Raw genomic sequence first — 7745 nt, 5'->3', positions numbered from 1 at the left:
CGCTCTTCCTTTTTAATGGTCTGGATGTTCCACCAATGATGCTTCCTTTTTCCTGAAATTCTACTGTCTGTTAGCTGTTCCTGGTAAGGAAACTGTTATTTCACACAGCCCTGCAGCTTTTTTTTTAAAGTCATTTCAATTGTTATATTTGTTTTTGCTTTTGCTTTAATGTTAAACTGGATAATACAGCCCTAGGCCCCTAGCATGCAAGTAAAGCTTCTAGTTAACTGGAGAAAAATGTGTTGTTTTTATGAGATGATGCACCTCATCATCTGCACACCTCTTCCCCCACTTTCCAAATTCTAGATTTGCCCACGGAAGTCACAAATGGGAAACATGTTGAAATGAACTGTTTCTTACATAACATCCTTGTTATGGATGCTGGAGGATACATTTAGCATATTTATCTAGTAAATAATTGTAAAAAAACCAAAAGAGAAACAAAGCCACAGAAACTGCATTTCCAATGTATACATTTTAAAATATTTGGATGTTTTAGGATTCAAAGCAAGGTCTCCAAAGCTGTATGTTTCCTTTAGCAGCCTAATCTTGACTAATTAATGCATGTACAAGAAATTCAACAGCTACATTCACTGATCATGTAAAAATCTAATTGTAGGTGATCTTGTATTTAATTCAAAGTGTTGTAAACACGACAACACCCTTCATTTGAATAGGTTTATATTAAGGCTAATACTTCTTTTGATGGCATTTCTTGTCTCATTTCAGTGTTGCGTTTTTCAGATAGTTTAATAAGATCTTTTAAAGAGGGAAAAAAAAAGGAAAAAACTATTTCATTCCCATATAGAGATTTTTAAATTGTCAATATTTATTAGCCAGAGGCACAAAGAGGTCTAATTCCAGGAGCATGCACTAGTTTTTTTGCGATACATACTGAGACATATGGTGTACTTTTGGGGTAACTTTTAATCTGACGTACAGGGCATTAGGGGCCATTCTACTTTAAGCAGGTTAACAGGTGTAAACAAATTGATTTTTTTAAGTTGCTATTCTACAAAAATAAACTGCCTCAGAATATATATCGCTTGATGCTGAGACAGCATATCTGCATGAAAGATTTGCACTGGTATAATTACATAGATGTAGATGCACTAATGCATTATTTTTTCTTGTAGGCAGTTCCCATTTCTAACAGGTGTTGAATACCAAACTAGTGAGAGCAAGGTACTTATAGTATTCTTAAAATTAACTTTTTACTAAACACAACCTCTTTAGGTGACCCAATGAAGAATGTCTTGCATAGAGCTTGTCTAACCCTATCCCAACTATGCTGTTAGTCCAACAAAAGATATCAGCCTAAGACAACCATGCCTTTTGTTATAATTTTCAATACACTTTAAAGTGAGAAGAAATGAATAGAAGATTGAAAAGAAATCATGATCTGAGTTCGGAGCTGAATGAAGGCAAGGGGGGAAAAGTTTTAAGATTTGATAAAAGCCATGCAAACACATCTATGATTCAATAGAACTGGGGTTTTTTTTCAAAATGCAAGGACTTTTCTCATGTTTTGTTTTGAAATGTATCACTGTAAAACCAACACAATTGAACTGTGGCTTTTAACTTGCTAGTGCATGCAGGAAAATTAACAAAAAGGTGTTACGTGGTTCTAATCCTAGAATAAAAAGTCATTGGAACAAATGATCAAGGATGGCAAGGCTGTTCCTAATCCCTCCCCCATGCCCCCTTTCTTTTTTAACCTTTGGTATAAAAGCTCTCATGAACCCCAGTTTGGTTATCCCTAATTAGCCAAACCTTCCATTGATTATTTTATTGAAGTAAAACCCATTTGGCCAAATTACTCGCAGGTGAATTACACCAAAGATTATCGTAGGAATGAATATAGTCAGTGTTTCTCAGCTCAGCTACTGATTGTTGAGGTGGTGGAGTACCATATGAATTTTACTTAACTTCCTTGGTTTAAAGTTGATTCCAGAACTTCAGCTTGAAGAATGGCTCAGTTGTTTTTTCTGACTTTAACTCAAATCTGTAACACTGTTTTGTTTATTCAAATATCTTATTAGGACTCCATGATGCAGTTAGATAATATGCAACTCCCTGTTCAGAGCTGGGGTGGGGAGAAGGGACTGCATGTGTACATCTGAAGGCAGATTTCGGCCTAATGATTTTGGCACTAGATTTTGGCCTCTGTTTCAATCCAGTGCTGTAAACACCAGCCTAAATATCCAGTTTTCTCTACTTGACAGGGAGGGACTTTTTACTTGCACTAGCAGAACTGTAACTGGGCGTTGAGCAGTGTCAGTGGCTATGCTGCCACTGGCATGGCGATGGCAATCCCAGCAGTGCAACTGCTGCTATTTTTTTTGTACTTCCTACCCTACCTCTCAGGGTCAGGGTCCAGGGCTGGTGCCCCAGGTCTGCCTCCCACCCCTCCCCCTTGCTTTGCTACACTACCACAGGCAGATGCTGCCCTGTTAGGAGGGGAGTGTTATTTGTTTGTGCATCTTGCATTACAGGTCAGTGGAAAAACTGCATAAACAGCATTAGAGGCTGAGGGTAGACTTATTCATGTGGTGCTCCATCTGCTTGAAACTCTCCTAGTGGGGCTAGAATTGATGCCCAGACTGCACTATTTGTAGAATTATAGAAAAGAATGGAAATTCCACAGCCTCCCTAGGTAGCCTGTTCCAATGCTTAACTACCTTGATAGTGAGGGAAGTTCTTGCTAATATCCACTGCATTTCCTCTCCTGCAGTTTAAATCCATTGCTCCTAGTCCTGTTGCCTACAGCCACAGAGAATAGTCTATCTCCATCTATCCTTTATAGGTATTTGAAGAGTGTTTGAATGCCCCTTCAGTCTTCTCTTCTCCAAACTAAATCCCGGTTCTTTCAGGCGATCTCTGTAAGTCACGTTTCCTAGAGCTTTAGTCATTTTTGCTGCTCTCCCCTGGACTTCCTAATCTGTTCAGTTCTTTCCTGAAGTGCAGGGACCAAAACTGGATACAGTACTCCAGGTAAGGCCTTACTAGTATTCAACAGAATGGAAGAATCGCTTCCTTTGATTTTCCTTTTAATACATCCCAGTATTCTGTTGTACGTTCTTGCAACAAGAACACATTGTTGCTTCATATTCAGCTTATGGTCTACTGCAGGGGTAGGCAATGTTTTTTGGCCAGAGTGCTGAAAAAACCACAATGTCTACCTTGGAAGGTGCCAGAGTGCCGACATGCCGGAGCCCGGAGCAGCCGTTTGAAGCCTCCCGGCTGCAGCCGGCCCATGGAGCCCAGTCTGCTTACAGCAGGGCTTGCAGCCTCCCAGCTACCTGGGAGCAGCCTGGGCTCTCTGCCTGGCAGCAGCTGCTTAGAGCCCGGGCTGGCAGTAGTATTGCTTGGCATGTGCGCCAGGGGTTGCTGACCCCTGGTCTACTGTAACCATTCCCTGACTTTGCTGAAGTCTGCTTTCCTGAAATCCAGTATCTGTATTGTGCTGCTCTTCTAACTTCCTCCCCTTATTATCTTAAATACTATCATTTTGTGGTCAGCCACCCTAGTTACCTTCCACCTTCACATTCTCATCCAATTCTTCCTTGTTTGTGAGCAGTAAATCAAGAAGAGCTCCCTGCTTAGTTGGCTTGTGTACCAAAAATTTATTTCCATCACACTGCAGCAATTTCACTAGGGAACATTAGCACAGTGCACTGACCTGCCTCCACCCCCAGCATTGGAAATACTTGGTATTGGACCTCTTTTCTCACAAGGTACCAGAGTGCCAAGTTCTGTTCTTTGCGGCCCAATTTCAAGGTTGCCTTCTCTATCCAGCAGGTGCCAGGATGCTGAGCAGAGCTGCAAGGAAAGCCCTAATGATGAAAGAAAGCCCCATAATGCTGAGCAGAGCTGAGCAACAGCCTGCTGAAGAACAGCTTGCAAACCTTGATTCATAGGTTTGCAAGCTGTCCATTTGCTGGACTGCTTGTGCACTGCTGTGTTTCCCTCCCAGCAGATGTTCCAGTAATTAAATGTCCCCCAGGAGGAGCAAGTCCTGCAACCTGGAAGCTTCCATCCATTGTTTAAAGAAGGCTTTGTCCACCTCCTCCTGGTCTGTCCACTTCCTCCTTCTCCACATGCCTTCTGCTGCTTTCCCCTCTGACCTTTACCTAAAGGCTTTCAACAGGCCTATCTTCTACTTTACGTTGCACCTCAGAACAAATGTACATTGTAGGTCAACACTGTAGGTATATGTAGGTCAACATCACCTCCTTTTTTCCCCCCCTGCCTATGCTTCCTGAGCAACCCTTCCACGACCATATTCTGGTCATGTGAACCATCTCGCCAAATCTCCATGGGTGCCTTTTAGACATGTGGGGGTGCTGCTCCAACTTGCTGTAATTACAGCGTGTCAGAGCAGACTCAATGAATCGAGTCCGCTGGAGTGTGCTAATTAGCACACTCCAGCCAGCTTCCACATTTTATGTATTTAGTGTTGCTGCACTTCAAAATGGCTGTGGGGGTGCTTTAACTAAAGCTTGTTGAATGAGCTTTAAAGTGCCCCCTCTGCTATTTTGAAGCATGGGGCGCTGAATGTGAGATGCCAGAAGAGAAGAGATTTGACAGCAGAGTACCAGCTGATGTCCCATATGCTGGGGTGAGTTAATAATAAAGGGCTGGAGAATGCTGAATATTATACATGTGTGAGATTTGCTAACACCAGTTAACTAGGCTTTATTTTCCTCTCTCAAGAACAGGCACATACTCCTGCCCATTCGGGCTTTCCTTGCATGCAAAATTACTGTAATAAGGACTGCCACTTGAAAATTTCTAGTGGATGAGACTTTCTTTAAACAACTAACGGAAGTTTTCATACCACAAGACCTGATTCTCATGGGTTACTCTAATTACTGTGACATTTGCTGGGAGAGAAACACAGTGGCGTGCAGCCTATCCGGCAAGTTCTTGGGGTGTGTTGGGAAGAACCTTTTGGTACAGGTAGTGGAGAGACCAACTATGGAGGGAAGCTATTCTCTATTTGCTGCTCACAAACAGGTAACAAATGGGTGAGAATGTGAAGGTAGAAGGTAACTTGGATAACAGTGACCACAAAATGATAAGCATTCATGATCCTAAGGGAAGGAAGGAAGAAGAGCAGCAAAATAAAGGCATTGGACTTCAGAAAAGCAGACTTTAAAAAACTCGGGGAAACTAGTAGACACGATCCCTAGGAGACAGAGTCTGGGTGTGCTGCTTGTACAAAACACACAAACAAACAAACACCGCCCCCCCCTTTGCTAAGGGTGCAGGACTAGATATTCCAAAGCAAAGAAAGAATAATATGGGAAGCAGGAAAATGGCCCAGCTTAACTGTCAGCTCTTTAGTGAACTAAAACACAAAAAGGAATCCTACAAATGTGGAGAGTTGGGCATGTTACTGGGGAATGCAGGGAAAAAAATTAGAAGGCCAAGGCATGATTTGAGATGCAACTGGTAAGAGACAAAGTAACAACAAGGATTCAACAAGTATGTTATAAATCAGAGGAAGATCAAGGAAATTGTAGGCCCCTTACTAAATGCAGAAGTTACAAATCATGCAGAGAAGGTTTATGTATGTAATGCCTTTTTATTTCAGTCTCCAGGCTAGTTACCAGATGATAAGTGCAGTTGGCAGCAAAGATGGGAAAGGAGATAACTAACCTAAAGTAGTGGAAGAACAGGTGAAGGATTACTTAGAAGCTAGATGTTTTGAAGTTGGCAGGGCTGGAAGGGATGCAGCATAGGATACTGAAGGAATTGACTAAGGAAATTGCAGAGCCTTTCGCTATCCTCTGAGAATTCATGGTGGTTGGGTGAGGTCCGAGATAAAAGGCAAATATAGTGCCCATCTTTAAGAAAGGGAATAAGGAAGTTCTGGGGAATTATAGACCAGTCAGCCTGACCTTGATACCTGGAAAGATCACTGAGCAGGTCATCAAGGAGTCTCTTGTGAAGCATCTAAAGAAGAATGAGGCGATCAGGAACAGCAGCGTGAGTTTACCAAGAGCAAATCATGCCTGACCAACTTGATTTCTTTTTATGATAAGGTGACAGATTGTGGAATCAGGGATGTAGTATAGCTTGACTCTAGCAAGGCTTTGGACACTGTCTCATGACATATTCTCATTAACAGGCTAAGGAAATACAGACTAGACAAAAGTATTAGAAGGTGGATACATGTCTGATTGGGTTATTGTGTTCAAAGTCTAGTACAGGGGTTCCCAAAGTTTTTATGCTGTGGCCCAGAAGTGGCCGTGGCCTGGCAAGCCGCAGCCCAGCAGTCACAGCCAACTGTGGCCAAAATTTCCGTCCGGAAGACAGGTAAGGATACCCCCAGCCCCTGAGCATGGGGAGGGCCAAATCCTGTGCTGCTGCAGGCCCTGTGGAAGGAGCCATGGCCTCTCTGCCCAGCTCTGGGCAGCTGTGGTTTGCCAGTCCACGGCCACTTCTGGTCCAGCAGCTGACTGCTGTGGACTGGCAGCTGACCTGCCGCGGCCTGGCATTGGGGACTGAAAATCTCTGGTCTAGTTGACAAGAGGTATAAAATCAGGTTCCCAGGGCTCTGTCCTGGGTCTGGAATTGTTTAGTATCTTCACTAATGATTTGGATGATGGGATTGAGTACATGCTTAACAAATTTGTGGATGACACCAAACTGGGTGGCGTTGTAGATACTTTGGAGGGTAGAGCTAGGATACAGAATGACCTGGATAGACTGGAGAAATGATCTGTCATCAATTGGATGAGATTCAGCAAGGACAAGCGTGAAGTTCTGCACTTGGGATGGAATAACTGCATGCACAATACAGACTGGGGAATGAGTGGCTAGGCTGCAGTACTGCAAAGAAGGACATGGGGGTTATAGTAGGTTGGAACTGAATATGAGCCAGCAGTGTGCTCTTGTAGCGAAAAAAGCCAACAGCATATTGGGTTGTATTAACAGATGCATATTAACAGGTGTGTCTATTGCAAATAAAGGGAAGTGATTCTTCTGCTCTTCAACACCGGTGAAGCCTTCCCTGAAGTACTGTGTCTAGTTTAAGGTTCCATATTTCGGATAGGATGTGGACAGATTGGAAAGAGTCTGGTACAGAGCAACAAAAATGATAACAAGATTTATGAGGAAAGTCTAGAAAAACTAGTGTTACTTAGCCTGAATAAGAGAAGGCTGGGGGAAGTGGGGGGAGGGGGCAGGATTTGATGATAGTCTTTGCATACCTGAAGGGTGATTAAAAAGAGGATGGTGATGAGCTTTTTTCTCTGTGACCATAGGGGCAATCTTCAAGCTTCAGCAAGGAAAGTTTATGTTGGAGGTTAGTCAGGAACTTTATGACTACGAGGGTAGTCAAGTATTGGTATGGGCTGCCAGAGAAATTGTGGAAGCTCCACCCTTGAAAATTTTCAGGAGTAAGTTAGACAGACACTTGAGTGAGATGGTCTAGTCAGGGATGAACTGCCATGAGCAGGCAGCTGGACTAGATGACCATGTGAGGTCTCTTCCATTCCTACTTTTCTATGCCCCTGTGATGCAACTCTGTTGGGCCAGATCCATCTCCCAAAAAGTAAAATGTAATCCAGGGCCCTTATTTACAATGGCTTCAGTCCAAAGCTATGTAAGTGTCACTGGGTAAAAAACATGACCTGCCTTGGGAACAACAGTCTGAATCCATGGCTTCCTTTCTTCTAGGTTAGTATCTGTCTCTCTGAGCCACAAAGTTGGCTGCAGCTTCTTTGCTTTCCTTC

General features: G+C 43.1%; 1 long non-coding RNA gene across 1 annotated transcript in view; it reads left to right on the top strand.

Moving 5' to 3' along the window:
* Positions 1 to 7745, top strand: part of LOC112551145 — an 11272-nt gene continuing 3527 nt past the window's right edge. The window contains exons 1-2 of the long non-coding RNA XR_003095323.1: positions 1 to 83; positions 1137 to 1185. This is a non-coding gene — a long non-coding RNA (uncharacterized LOC112551145). The remainder of the gene's footprint in view (positions 84 to 1136; positions 1186 to 7745) is intronic.

The sequence above is a fragment of the Alligator sinensis genome, unplaced genomic scaffold, assembly GCF_000455745.1.
Source record: "Alligator sinensis unplaced genomic scaffold, ASM45574v1 scaffold557_1, whole genome shotgun sequence".
In the NCBI taxonomy this organism is placed as follows: domain Eukaryota; kingdom Metazoa; phylum Chordata; order Crocodylia; family Alligatoridae; genus Alligator; species Alligator sinensis.
The sequence above is the reverse complement of the archived record's forward strand: the minus strand, read 5'-3'. Positions and strand labels throughout refer to the sequence as shown.